Genomic DNA, 17,552 nt, shown 5'->3' with positions numbered 1-17,552 from the left:
CTTATAAACTCTAGTAGTAGCGGAAATTTTAGATTTATTATATATAGATTAACTATTTTAATAAATAGTATAGACTATATAATAAGAACTACTTATCGAATTATATAAAATAACTTATTTTAAGTAATTTACGTTATATATAATATATTAATACGATATATCTACTATTTTTTAATATAATAAGTTTAATAAAATTTATTATTTATTATAGTTTATATATTAATAGATAATTAATAAATAGTTAATAAAAAGCTAATAGTAGAATAATATAATAGTAATTCTATATTAATACTATAAATAACTCTATATAAACTATATTTAAAATCTTTAATTATATACGCGTATTAGTATATCTATTAAAATATAAGATAGAATACTTAGTTATATTAACTAGAGAGTTATATAAAAGAAAAGAGCGACTAGATATAAATATACTAAGGCGTATTATATAACTATATTACATAATCGTTAAGACGCTAAAAGTTATATAATTCAAATTCTAATACTTTCCTTCGCATATATTCTTTTATACGCGAAATTTAATAAATATAAAGTTTAATATTAATAATATTAAAATTAAATAAATAAGATAAAAATAATTTAATCGATTTTCGCTAGAGTTTTAGCGCTAAATAATTAAAGTAAAATTCGAATTAAGTAATTAAAATAAAGTTAGAATTAAGTAATTAAAGTAAATTTAGCGTTAAATAGCTAAAGTAGAGTTAAAGCTAAATAATTAAAGTAAGTTTAACGCCGAGTAACTAAAGTGAAAAATTAAAATCTAAAAACGACTATATCAAATCAGGCCCTTATTATTAAATTTCACTTTTTATTAAAAAACGATTTTTCGGAAATTTTATTTTTAGGCCGTCTAGTATATATTAAAAATTAATTAATTTAAAATCGAAGGATATTTATAGAGATAACTAAATAAAATAATTAGAAGAAATTCTTTATTTTATATATTACGATTAACTATAAGACTTTTATAGAGTTATTTTAAGTATCTAATTTTTAATAATAGTAATTAATAATAATAGTAATATAGATAAAAATATTTTAAAAGAGCTTTAAAGATTTAATAGCGATAGCGATAATAGCGTTAAAGAAATAGCTATTTTAATATAGAATAGCGAGTTTATATTAAGTCTAAAGCTCGATAAGCGACTCGAATAAATTACTTAAATTATAAAGATTAATAAAATAACTTTTTTAGAGTTAAAGTCGATTTCTTTAAATAAGTAATACTATAAACGATATTCTAGCTTAATTAATATCTAAAACTTCTTAAATTTATTCTTAAATAATATTTTAATAAGTTTATTAATTACTTATTATTTAATAGAAATATATTAAAAATAATATTATTAATAATAATTTATTTCTATATATAATAATATTAAATATTAATATACTTAATATATATATAAAATTAAGAATTTTTAATAAAGATTATAATATTTTAATTATTATAATAAATAATAATAATCTATATATATTTAGCGTTAAAGTTAAATTAATTAAAAAGTTTATATAGTTAAATTTTTTTTTTAATAATTTATATTTAATTAATATATTTAATTTTATAAGAGAATAGCGTTATAATAAACTATCGTTTTAATAATTAATTAATAATAATATTATTTATATTAAAGATATAATTAAAGATAAAATATTAAATATTTTAATTATTTATCTAATTCGCGTTTATATAATTAATAAATATTTTTAAATATTTTTTAAATATTAATTATTAGTTCTTAATATTATTTAAATATTAAAAAATACACTTAATAATTTTTTAATAAGATTTATTAAAATTTAAAATATATTTAGAGATTATTAAAATAGCGAATATAATATTAAATTAAGTATTTAATATTATATATATAAGTAATCTTATAACTAATTAATAAATATAGCGAAATTAATTAATAAAGATAAAATTATTTTTAATAATATAAAATTTATTATTTTTTTAAAATTTTTTTTAATATAATCTTTTTAATTAAGATATAGAATTTAATTAATATAATTTTTAATAATTATTATATTAAGATAATAGATATAAAATCTTAAATCGATTATTTTAAATTTCTTATTAAGCTTATTCTTAATATTTTATATTTTTATTTTATTAGAATTTGTAAATAAAATATTATTTATATAAATAGTAATAATAATAATATTATTAATAAATATAGAGAGATTAGTAATAATAGATTTAAAATTTAATTTCTTAAGAATTATAAGAATATTATATTAAACTCTAGAAAATTATTTTAGATTATAAAGCATCTTAATAAGCTTATATATCTTATTCTTTTAATCTTTAATTTTAAAGTTAATAAATTAAGTAATATAAATTATTTTCTTAATATTATTATATAAAAAAGCGATTTTAATATTTATTTATTTAAATTTTTAATTTAAAATAGTTATTAGTATAAAGATTACTTTATAATTTATAAATTTAATAATAAAAACGAAAATTTTATTAAAATTAATTTTTTATTATTATTTAAAATTATAAATAATTTAGCGAGCTTTATATCGTATAATCTTTTTTATAAAATTACACTTAAACTTATAGATTTATTAATCTCTTAAGATATATATATTTAATAGAAGATTTATTAGAGTTTAAATTTTATTAATAATAAGCGAGTTAATTTTTTCTTTTATAATAATTTTCTAATATATTTTATAATAAGAGTTTAATATAATCTTTTTATAAGTTTAAGATTTATAAAATTTAAAAGAGAAGACTTTTATTAATAACGCTAGAGGATTTAAAAAAAATCTTTATATACTTTTAAAATATTAAATAGATAACTTATTATTAATATTAGATTATAATTATTTATAAAATAAATAATAAATTTAAAAAGTGTTATTATAGAAGCTATAAAGAGAGTTTTATTATTAAATATATTAAATAATTATTTTTCTAAAGATTTTAAATCAATTAAGATTACTAATTAAGCTCTTTTAGAGATTTAAATAAAATTAAATAAATTATTAACTTTATTTTTAATAAAAATATTATATCTCTTTTAGCGATTTTTCTTTAAAATTATAAATAAAGAGAGAAGATAATTTTTAGAATAATTAATAATTTTAATAAATCGATAATCGTTGCGATAGATTATTATTTTAATATTATTATATATATTCTTTTTTAAAATAAAGAATATAAACTTAAAAGAGATATTATTAAATTATTTAATATTTAAAATAATAATAATTTTATTATTATTTAAGAGTATATAATAAAAATAATCTTAATAATTTATAAATTATTTTTTAATTATATAATTTTAATATTTTTTTTAATTAATAGCTTTAAATATAATTTAATAGAAATCTATTTATTTAAGAATATATAAATAAAAAACGTTAAAAGAAAAATCGATATAAATTTTAAAAGAAGTAATATCTTATTTAATTATAAATTAGTAATTATATAAATAATTCTTAATATAAATAAATTCGATTTAATACTTTTACGATAGATTATTTTTCTTAAATATTACGCTAACTTTATATTAAATAATAATATTTAATTATTTAAATTTATTATTTATTTAAAAGTTTTTAAATATAATATCTTTTTAGATAATTTCTTTAAATAAATAAAAGATTTTTATTTTATAATTTTAATATTTTATATTATAATTAAAGCGAAGACGAGTATAATAATAATTATTATATTTTATATTATTAAGAAAAAATTTAAATATAATAAGATTAAATTTATTAAATTTATTTAATAAAAGATAGATATTAAAATATAAAATAAAATTATTTAAAAAGATAATTATAAATATATAGTCGTTATAAAAAGTATTAAATAGTTTTTAGAGATTAATATAAATTAAGTTATTCTCTTATCTTTTAAAAATAATATAGCATTTATAAAGCTTTATTTTAAAATTAATTATAAAATATTATTTATGGAAACTATTAAAAGAAGATTTAAAAAAAATTATTTTAATATATATTTTAATTATCTTCTTAACGTTCTAAATATCTAAATAATTTATATAGATATATTATATATTTAGAGTATTCTTATTAATTCGAGACTTTTATTTATTAGAGAATTTTATAGATTTAATAAAGAATTTATTATAAGTAAGAATTTTTTTTATTAATAATAATTAAATTTAGAGAAATATTCTTTTAAGTATTAAGCGTATAAAGACGATTTTAAATATATTTAAAAAAAAACTATTACTTTCTTATAAAAAGATCGCTAAAAATAAAAGAAAACGAGTATTATTATTTTTTTAATTATCTTTTAAAAATTAGATTAAAGTTATATCTAGATATATATTAAAAAATTTTAAAAATTTAAATATACTTAATATTTTATATTTTATATTTAAAATTAATATTATTAAAATTAATAGTTATATAATTATTATTAATAAGTTTATTAATAAAATAAGATTTTAAAAATTATAAAATTATAAATAATATATTAAATATACGCGTAATTATAAAGTTAGAGAGAGAATATTATTATTATAATAGAAAGTATAATAATAAAAACTTTATTTAAGAATTTAATTTTAAAAGATTTATAAATTTTATTATTTAAGATTTAGAAGTTAGTAATAAGTATAATAATAATATAAATAATAAAGTAACGCGTTATTATAGATTAGATAATTATAATAATTATCTTAATATTAAAAAATTAATTCTTTTTCTTTTTAAATTTTTTAAATTTTTTAAATTTAAATTTAATATTAATATTAATATTTTTTTAATTATCTTTTTTATTTTAATCGCTATAATTATTATAATCTCTATTTTTAAAAATTTAAGATTCTTTATAAGCGCGTTTATACTTTAATTATTTAAGATATGCTTTATAAAATAAAATTTTTTATTATAGATAATATAGAATTTATAAATTTATATTTAGATATAAAAGTTAATAGAATTAATATTAATTTAAATATAATATTTAATTAATATAAATATTATAAAAATAAGAATAAAGATATCTATTTTAATATAAATAATTATTATATAAATATTAAAGAACTTAGTAAAGATATTAGAATTAGAAATAATATTTATTATTATATTTTAACGTAAATTAGCGTAAATTTAGAAGATCTATCTTTATTATAAAAATTATAATTTTATAATATTAAGTATATTAGCTATTTAAGTCTTTATAAAAATAATAAATCTTTTAATTCTTATTAATAATAAAAAGATATTTCTTAAGTAAGCTATTAATCTTATATAATAAATTAATAAATTAATTAATATAGATTTAAGACTTATTTTTATAGATAATAAAAATAAAAAACTATAATTTTTAAATAATAAAGTTAAAAATATCTAATTCGCGAAATTTATATTTTTCTAAATTCTTCTAAACGACTATAGCGTTAATATAGCTCTTAATAAAATTACGCGAACTATTTTTATAGCGAGTTTTTATTATAATATAAAGTTTATAATATACTTTAATTTATATTATAATATCTATATTAATAATAATTTTAAAGATATTTTTTATAAATTATTATTTAATTATAGTTTTTATAATAATTATTAAATAAGAGATTAATTAAATTATATTAATTTTAATATAGTATTAAAGATCTAATAGTATAAAGAAATTTTATATATTTCGCTTTTATTTATAATAATTAGAAATATTTTTAAATATAAAAATTTAATAAAATTAGTTTAAATTAATTAAAAATTTAATATTAATATATTTAAATATAATACTATTTATAAAAAATTTATTTAATTTTTAAAATTTAATAAAATAAAGCTTTAATAAAAATTTAAATTTAAAAATAAGATTTATAATATAGTAAGGCTTAATAAATTAAATAAGATAAATAAAATTAATAAAATTAGCTTTATTTTAAATTTAAAAAGCTCTTTATTTAAAATTAGCTTTAATAATAATATAAAAATAAATTAACTTAATATAATAATAGAATTAATGCGAGAAATTAAAGTATACTCGTTATCGATATTATTTATATTTAGAATATTTATAATTATTTAAAACGTATAAAAAAAATCTTATTAAGCTTTAAAATTAGTTTAATATAATTTAAAGTATTATTTAAAAAGAAATTTTATATTATAATTTATAATATAATTAATAATATCTTAAAAAGAAAGACTTTAATTTATAGATATTAAGAGAAAATATAATATAAGTATATAATAATTTAATAAAAAATTATCTCTTCTTATATTTAAAAGAGAGTTTAATTAAATTTTATCTTTTATATTATTATCGCGATTATTTTAATTATTTTCTATTATATTTATAATATAATATCTTCTATTAATTAACTCTTCTATTAAAGAAATTAATTAAAATTAAATATAAAATTATTTATAATTTCACTTTATTTACTTATTAAATTTAATTAAAACTTCTTCGCGAGATTATTTTATTTTTATAAATATAAAGAATAATTATTTTTTAATCGCTATAATAAAGAATAATTTCTCTTTATATATTAATATATTAAGTATATAAATTATAAATTATTTTCTTTTTTAACGTTATATTATTATTTTAAATTAAATTTTTATTTTTATTATAAAAATTATACAATAGAATATTAGAGTTTAATTATTTATTATTAATTTTTAATATAATAAAGTATAAAAATAAGAATATATTATCTTTTATTTTTAATATATTCTATTTAATATAAAGAAATTAATAATATTTTAATAATTATAGCGATTATATAATAAAAAAATATAAGTATATAATATTCTATTATAATATATAATAACTTCGATATTATATAATTAAATATAATATACTTTAATTTATTTAAAATTATCTTATATTAAAAGTAATATAAGAGTTTATATAATAAATTATTAATAATTTCGATATAACCTCCCTTACTCGCGACTCTTATTCTTCTTATTAAAAATATATTTAATATATATTATCTAATTAGAATAATTATCTTAAAATAAATAATATTTATATTATAAAAATTAATAAAAGAGATTCTTCGCGATTATAATTATTATTATTTAATAAATATTAATATAATAAATACGCTAAAAGTAATTATAATTACGATAAATAATAGATAGATTATAAAATAACTAAAATAATTATCAAATAAAGCTCGAATTTATAATCTATTAAAATATAAGATAAAATATTTAATTATATTAATTAGAGAGTTTTATAAAAGAAAAAAGCGACTAGATATAAATATACTAAGGCGTATTACGTAATTATATTATATCATAACTAAGACGCTAAGAGTCACGTGATTCGAATGCTAATAATTATTTTTTCTTTTACTTAATAACTAATCTTCTTATTATAGCGAAGTTCTTAATTTTAATATATTTAATATATAATAAATAGAGCTTATATTTAATATAAGTTTTATATAAAATAAGTTTATAATCTATAATAAGACTATAATTATAAAGATAATTTATTACTATTATAAGCTTTAATTTAAACTTTTAATTAATATTAATATTCTCTATAATAGTATTAATAATACTAAAGAGAATTTAGTCGAATTATTTAATAACTTTATTTTATTCGAGATTTTTAGATTAGACTAGCTTCTAAGTAATATTATAATTAATATAATAAATATTAAAATTATAATTCTTATACTCGTCTTTATAATCGCTTTATAGATATTTAATAATATAATTATTATATTTATTATAAAGCTAAAAGCGCTTAAAAATTATAAAGATATCGCTCTTTTATTTAATAACCTTAATTTTAAAGTATTTATTATAGTTATCTAGAAAGATAATAAAGTATTTATCTTTATCGAAGTCGCGCGAAGTAATAAAACTATAGATATCGCTATAAATTAAATTATTTAATCTTTTTTTAAGGCGAATATAGGATTTATATAGCGTATTCTTCGTCTTTTTAATAGTATATAAAGCGTAAAGCTCTATCTTTATAATCTTTTTAATAAGATCTATACTCTTAAATAATTTAGCGAGCTTTCGAATATTTTAATATCTTAAATAATCTATATAAGTATATTAAAGATTAAAAGTTTCTTTATTAATTTTATAAGATATTTTATTAAAGTTAAAATCGAAATTAGAGTTAAAGATATTAAACTTAGCGAGAGTAAAATTACCTCTATTTATTAAATTAATCTTCTTTTTATATTTCGAAATAGTTTAAAATATAGTAAACTTTATATTATACTATTTAGATATTAATATAAATATTAATTTAACTTTGAATAATATTAATATAGATTTTAACTTCTATATATAAAAGATATATAGATTATTTTCTTATGATTAAGCGATAATATTATAATAATTAATTTTAAAATTATTTAAAACGAATTTTATAGATAAATTATTATATATTAACAAGTTTAGGCCCATGAATTAAATTCATAATCTATTTTTTTAAATTAGAACTATTATTAAGTAATAGTTCTTAATATTATATAATATTAATATAGTATAAAGTTATTTTATTAATCTATGTAATCTATAGATATATATATACGGAGAGAGACGCGCTAAGGTCTAATTAGAAAGGTATATTAAGTATAAAAGATTGATTTATAATAATTATTTATAAAAAATAGAGAAAGATTATATTCTTATAATAAGAAGTATCGAAATATTAGAAAGAAATAAAGATAACGTATTAATTAGTAATATAAATCTCATAATATCTTCTATTATAGTAAAAAATTTCGAATAATAAAATAGCTATAGATATCGAATGATTTCAATTCGTTTAAATATATATTATTTAATATTCTTTCTATAGAGGCTTAATTAGCTATAATCGTTATAATATATTCTTCTCTTATAACGTTATTATAGTAATATATTATATTAATATAGTAGAAATAATAGATTAGATTATAGTAGTATTCTTCGCTTATTAAGTAATAATTTAATATAGAATCGTAAAGAGTATATAATATGGGATCTCGAAGAGCTAAGCTATGTTCTTAATAATAGTAATCTTATTATCGCTTAGTTTCTTCGTAGTATTCTTTATAGTATTCTCCGTAATATTCTTCACATTTATTTATTATAGTTTCTTCTCTTACGATATTCTTTCTATAGAGACTTAATTAACTATAATCGTTATAATAGATCCTCCTCTTATAATGTTATTATAGTAATATATTATATTAATATAATAGAAATAATAGATTAAGTTATAGTAATATTCTTCGTTTACTAAATAATAATTTAATATAAAATCGTAGAGAGTATATAACGTGAAATCTTAAAGAGCTAAGCCGTGTTCTTAACGATAATAGTCTTATTACCGCTTGATTTCTCCGTAGTATTCTTCATAGTATTCTCCGTAGTATTCTTCGTATTTACCTATTATAGTTTCTCCTCTTATTTCTTCTCTTATAGAGTATTAGATTAAGTAGCTAGCTTAGTAACTAACTGAGTAAATAACTAAGTAACTAATTAACGATCTAATTAAGTAGATTATTAAGTTAATAGAATAGATAATATTAATTAAGCGGTTAATTAAATAGTATATAAGAGAGAATAATAGCTGTAAATCCATTTAAGCTCTTTTTAAGGGTCTTCTAACGCGTTTATAAGTAGTAGTAAATAGCTATTAGACTCGCTTATAGCCTTAATTACTAGTAGTAAAGACGTTAATAAGAGGTTTAAAAGATAAGCGAAAGGAATATATATCTTAGATATTTAGTAATATTTAGACGAGGGGTATTAAGAGCGAATATATTTATAATTAGTAGATTAATAGAATTATAGAAGAAATATAATTATATAAATAGATAAAAGAATTATTATCTAATTTCGGACGCGTTTAATATGATTATAATATTTAAATATTAATTTAATTTATTAATAGTAGATTAAACTTTATTATTTTTATATCGTTAGAAAGCGTATATTAAGCTTTACAATTTATAAAATTATAAAGAAATAGTATTTATAGAAAGCTGGTTATTTTAGAGTATAAGATTTCTATATATAAATTTTTAATAAGAAGACTTAAAAGGGCTAGCGGGCTAATTTAGATAGTCTAGCTAAAACGCGTAATAATCTCGAATTTATAATTGGCTATATATATAAATTCAAGGTTTTCTAACTCAGCCCTATCTTATTCTATTATATATATTAATTATTTTTAAAAAAATAAGTTAAGAGATAACTTAAGAAGATAAAGAATATTAATAAAGATTAACTTCTTCTTTTTATTATTAATAATAATACTAAAATATATTTTATTAATATTAATAAGAATAAAAAAGTCCGCGATATTCTTAATTGAATAAATATTATCGATCTTAAGATCGAGGGAATAATATTTAATAAAGGCGTTTTAATAAGAAGTAGAGTATTACGAGTAGATATAATCTAGAGCCTATTATATAAGCGAGTTATCGAATTTAGCGATATACGCGATATATATTTCTCTTTCAATATTAATAGAATTATAATAACGCTTCTTATTAAACTTATAATCTCTATTTTTATTCTTTTTATTATTAAATTTAAAGTTATTATCTCTAATATTATTCTTATTATTATTATTATTAATATCTTTATTTTAACTTTTTTTACTAAATTAATTATATTTTATTTTAATATAATAATACTTTTTATAGTAAGTATAGTATTTAACTTATTTTTGAATTATATAACTATTAAAATTAAATACAACTTTTTTTTATAACTCGATAGTAATAATAAAATTTAAATTATTTAAGATAAAATAATAAAAGCGCTAAGTAGTAAAGATATAGCTAGATTTAATACGCTTAAAAGATAAATTAATAATTATCTAAATAAATCGAGTAATAATATATTTTAGCGAGAAAATAGATTTTATATTTATCTTATTTATTAACTTATAATTTTAAATATAATAGGTAGATAAAATAGATCTTATAGATCTTATTTAATTTGATATAAAAGAGAAAAATAAGAAAGTTAGTTTTTAATTTTAATTTAGATAATATATTAATAATATCGATATAAATACTCTTAAAGCGAGTTATAAAATTTAATATATCTTTATATTAGCTAAGATTTAATTTAAATAATTAATAATAGAGATTATTAAGAGTATTAAATTTTTTAAGCTTATTATTAGCGATAATAGTTTTCTATAAAAAATAGATATTAATTTTACTTTCTAAATTTAATAGTAAATTATTATCGAGATAACTCTAAATAATATTAATAGTTAGTTTATATCTTAATTTTTATTTAGTAATTTTATCTTTAATAATACTAATAAGCTTTATAACTTTAATATTAAGCGTATTTTCGATTAAAATTAAAATAATAAAATAATCTTTTTATTTAACTCTAATAAATTTAATAAAACACTATATCGTAAGATATTAATGTATATCTTATTATTATATTTAAAGACTTTTAAACTCTTTAAGCTTAATAATATAAAAAGCTAACTCGCTAAACTTTATATCTAAATTAATTTCTTTTAATATAATTTTAACTTCGATATATTATTTAAAGCGCGAAGAAATTAAAAGCTTATAAGAAAATTAAATTTAATAGACTATATAGTAATATTAAAAAAGTTTTCACTATTAATTAGTTTAAGAAATAATTTATAAATTAAATTATTAAAAGTTATAAAGCTATTAGAGAGATAAATAAATATATAATCGTATTTTTAACTTTTTAAATACTTTCTAAATTAATATTAGACTTTATTTAATACTTAATTATATCGAGAGAAATCGCGCTTAAAGATATATCTATCCGCGTATATTTTATTATATAATATATAAAATTATTTTTAAAAGATACTTAAAGATATAATAAGCGTGTATAATCTATAGTAGCTTTTAAGCTTATTTTAAACTATAAGAGATATTAATAAATAATTATATTTAAAATATTTAATATTATCTTAATTAAGAGAAAATATTAATATATAATTATATTTAAAGCGTATAATATTATCTTAACTAATATAATTAGATAATTTTTTTTAAGATATAATTAGATTTAAAGGTAATTAAATAGATATAGAATTTATATTAGATAGAAAATCTAAGAGCTCTTTATACCCTTTATCTTATATAATAATTATATTCTTTATTAATTAAGTATTTAATTATTAACTTAATAACTTATTAATTAAGTAATTAATAATATTAATCTAATAATACTTCGCTATAATTTAATTAATTAATATAATTATATTTTGATTAAAAAATTAGAATACTTCTTTTATATACTACCTCTTTTATAATTATATTATTTCTATTTATAAATTTAGCGTTTTATAAATAAAATTAATATTATTCAAAGCGCTTAATTAATTAGTTAACTCGATAAAATTTTTAATTAATTTAATACTTAAGCTCTTTATTTTAATTTCTTATTTTTTAATATAGCGATTAAAAATAATAATAGCGAGATCTTTATAAGAATTATAATTATTATATAATAAATATAATTTATAATTTAAAAATCGTTAAAGTTTAAAGAGTATTATCGAGTTATTATAAAGTAAATTAATTAGATATTTAATATTATAATAATATTATTAAGCGATATAATATTATAATAAAGCTTTTCTCTATTTTTTAAATATTTAATTAATAAATTAGCTAGCTTATAAGTAATATATTAAATAAATACTCTATAATTTAGATTTATAATCTATTAAAAATAGTAGATAAAATATTTAATTAATTAAATCTAACTATAGAGAGTATTACGAATATATATATCGCTAAGCCTCGGCAAATCTTTCTCGTCTCGATAAACCTTTCAATTTAGTCAGATAACACATTTCGATAATAATTACTCTTTTAAAAATTCTAAATTAACTAAAATTATTAGCTAAGCTCTTTTAAAGATTTAAATAAAATTAAATAAATTATTAGCTTTATCTTTAATAGAAGTTATATATCTCTTTTAATAATTTTTCTTTAAAATTATAAATAAAGAGAAAAGATAACTTTTAAAATAATTAATAATCTTAATAAATCGACGACTATTATAATAAACTATTATTTTAATATTATTATACTTATTCTTTTTTAAAATAAAGAATATAAATATAAAAGAAATATTATTAAATTATTTAATATTCGAGATAATAATAATCTTATCGCTATTTAAAAGTATATAATAAAAATAATCTTAATAATTTATAAATTATCTCTTAATTATATAATTTTAATATTTCTTTTAATTAATAACTTTAAATATAATTTAATAAAAGTTTATTTATCTAATAATATATAGATAAAAAATATTAAAAAAAAAATATATATAAATTTTAAAAGAAGTAATATCTTATTTAATTATAAGTTAATAATTATATAAATAATTTCTAATATAGATAAACTCGATTTAATATTTCTACGATAGATCGCTTTTCTTAAATATTACGCTAGCTTTATACTAAATAATAATATTTAATTATTCAAATTTACTATTTATTTAAAAGTTTCTTAATATAATATCTTTTTAAATAATTTTTTTAAATAAATAAAAAGCTTTTATTTTATAATTTTAAAATTTTATATTATAATTAAAGCGAAGGCGAGTATAATAATAATAATTATATTTTATATTATCAAGAAAGAATTTAAATATAATAAGAATAAATTTATTAAATTTATTTAATAAAAGATAAATATTAAAATATAAAGTAAAATTATTTAGAAAGATAATTATAAATATATAAGTATTATAAAAAATATTAAATAATCTCTAAAGATTAATATAAATTAAGTTATTCTTCTATCTCTTAAAATTAATTATAAAGTATAACTCGTAAATATTATCGAAAAAAGATTTAAAAAGATTTAGTTTAATATATATTTTAATTATCTTCTTAATATTTTAAGTGTCTAAATAATTTATATAAATATACTATATACATAAAGTATTCTTATTAATTTAAGACTTTTACTTATTAGAGAACTCTATAAACTTAATAAAGAATTTATTATAAGCGAGAATTTCTTTATTAATAATAACTAAAATTAGAAAAGTATTTTTTTAAATATTAAGCGTATAAAGATAACTCTAAATATATTTAAAGAAAAATTACTATTTTTTTATAAAAAAATCGTTAAAAATAAAAGAAAGCGAGTATTATTACTTCTTCAATTATCTCTTAAAAATAAAAATAAAAATATATTTAGATACTGTCCTGCCCGTTTGTAAAGTTATAGAACTAGCGTATTACGGTTGTGAAACGGTATTACAACGATTCTATGCTAGTTGGAAAACCGTTCTATAACCAATTCATAATCGTTTTACAATCGTTTTACAACCGTCGTAAACTATAGACCTCTTCCCTTAGAACCCACTACGGTTATAGTTTTATAACCGTTCTATAACCGTTTTATAACCGTTATAGTAATTTATTTTAATTTTAATTTTTTTACTAAGTCTCGAATAGGCTAGTAATATTATGTAATATATCTTCTAATATAAAAGTTTCGCGAAAATTTTAAAAAAACGAATTTTAAGTTATTAGCGTTGATATTTAAGCTTATATATACTAAGCGAATTTTCAGCCCTATAAAGAACTTTAAAATTAATATTTTATTTTAAGTTATTATATAGACCATTTATAGTTTTATAAGAATCGTATAATCGTTCTATAACCGTTTTATAACCGTTCGATAACTATTATATGACCGTCACATGATCGTTGCACAACCGGTGTAAAATTATAAATTAGAGTCAATTCTTCTAACGAGTATAAATAAGGTTTTATATCGGTTGTATATCGGTGATATATCGATTGTTTATCGGTTATCAGTTATAGAATCGTTATATAACGATAATATATCTTTAATAATAGCTAGAATAGTATATATTAGATATTATTAAAAATCTAAATTTACTTAATACTCTTTATTTTATATTTAAAATTAATATTATTAAAGCTAAAAGCTATATAATTATTATTAATAAGTTTATTAATAAAGCGAGATTTTTAAAATCTAAAAAAGATTTTAAAAATTAAGAAATTATGAATAATATATTAAATATATATATGATTATAAAATTAGAGAGAGAATATTATTATTATAATAAAAAGTATAATAATAAAAACTCTATTTAAAGACTTAATCTTAAAAGACTTATAAATTTTATTATTTAAAATTTAGAAGTTAGCGATAAATATAATAGCAATATAAATAAAAAAATAACGCGCTATTATAAATTAAGTAATTATAATAATTATCTTAATATTAAAAGATTAATTCTTTTTTTTAAACTTTTTAGACTTAAATTTAATATTAATATTATTATCTTCTTAATTATCTTTTTTATTTTAATTATTATAATTATTATAATCTCTATTTTTAAAAACTTAAAATTCTTTATAAGCGCGCTTATACTTTAATTATTTAGAGTACTCTTTAATAAAATAAAATATTTTATTATAAATAATATAAAATTTATAAATTTATATTTAGATATAAAAATTAATAAAATTAATTTTTTTTTAAATATAATATTTAATTAATATAAGCGCTATAAAAATAAGAATAAAGATATTTATTTTAATATAAATAGTTATTATATAAATATTAAAAAATTTAATAAAGATAACAGAATTAGAAATAATATTAAACTATTATATTCTAATATAAATTAATATAAATTTAAAAGATTTATCTTTATTATAAGAGTTATAATTCTAATTATAAATTTTATAATATTAAATATATTAATTATTTAAACTTTTATAAAAATAATAAATCTTCTAATTCTTATTAATAATTTTTTTTTTTAAATAAGCTATTAATTTTTTATAATAAATTAATAAATTAATTAATATAGATTTATAGCTTATTTTCGTAGATAGTAAGAATAAAAATTTTTAATTTTTAAATAATAAAGCTAAGAATATCTAATTCGCGAGATTTATATTTTTCTAATTTTTTTTAAAAAATTATAGCGTTAATATAGCTTTTAATAAAATTATGCGAGTTATTTTTATAACGAGTTTTTATTATAATATAGAGTTTATAATATACTCTATTTTATATTATAATATTTATATTAATAATAATTTTAAAAATAACTTTTATAAATTATTAATTAATTACTATTCTTATAATAATCGCTAAATAAAAAATTAATTAAATTATATTAATTTTAATATAATATTAAAAATTTAATAATATAAAGAAATTTTATATATTTTACTTCTACTTATAATAATTAAAAGTATTTTTAAATATAAAACTTTAATAGAGTTAGCTTAAATTAATTAAAAGTTTAATATTAATATATTTCGATATAATATTATTTATAAAAATTTAATCTAATTTTTAGAACTTAATAAAATAAAGTTTTAATAAATATTTAAATTTAAAATTTAAATTTATAATATAGTAAAGTTTAATAGATAAGATAAGATAAGCGATATTAATAAAATTAATTTTATTCTAAATTTAAAAAGCTTTTTATTTAAGATTAGCTTTAATAATAAATTAAAAATAAATTAACTTAATATAATAATAGAATTAATATAAAAAATTAAAATATACTTATTATTAATATTATCTATATTTAAAATATTTAGAATTATTTAAAATATATAAAAAAAGTCTTATTAAGCTTTAAAGTTAATTTAATATAACTTAAAACGTTATTTAAAAAGAAATCTAATATTATTAGTATATATAAAAGAATAAGATAGGGCTGAGCTATCAAACCTTGAATTTATATGTGCAGCCAATCATCAATTCGTCAGGTCTACGCTTTTTGGTTAGACACCGCGGGTAAACAAATTAGCGTCCGCAACCATCAAAAAAATAGGTGTACATTATTAACATATAGAAAAACTTTTTTGTTTTCTATTAACTTTTTGAGATTTTTTTTTAAATTATAGAACGAATTATGGGCTTTCAGATAAGAAAAGAATTTCTAAATTTAGTCTTATAACTATTAAAGCGCAAGGAATTCAAATATCGCTCACCAAAGTTCGCTCGACAGCCGGATCAAAAAACAGGTACACATTATTTGATTTTAGAATAACTTTTCTGTTTTCTATTAAAATTTTAGAATTTTTGGTTTAAACTATAGAGTATAATGTGGACTTTCAGATAAAAAAAGAATTACTAAATTTAGTCTTATAGATATTTAAAGGTAAGGATATCAGATATCGCTCACCAAAGATCGCTCACCAAAATTTACTCGACAGCCCCGATTAAAAAAAAATGGTTATGAATTTAATTCATAGGCCTTTACTCGTAATTTATAATATAATTAATAATACTTTAAAAAAAAAATTTTAATTTATAAATATTAAAGAGAAAAATAATATAAGTATATAATAATTTAATAAAAAATTATCTTTTTTTATACTTAAGAGAAAGTTTAATTAAATTTTATTTCTTATATTATTATTATAATTATCTTAATTACTCTCTATTATATTTATAATATAATACTCTTTATTAATTAGCTTTTTTATTAGAAAAGTTAATTAAAATTAATTATAAAATTACTTATAATTTTATTTTACTTACTTATTAAATTTA

Source organism: Letharia lupina (assembly GCF_014066315.1).
Source record: "Letharia lupina isolate WasteWater1 chromosome Unknown contig_8, whole genome shotgun sequence".
NCBI classification, from domain to species: Eukaryota; Fungi; Ascomycota; class Lecanoromycetes; order Lecanorales; family Parmeliaceae; genus Letharia; species Letharia lupina.
The sequence above is the reverse complement of the archived record's forward strand: the minus strand, read 5'-3'. Positions refer to the sequence as shown.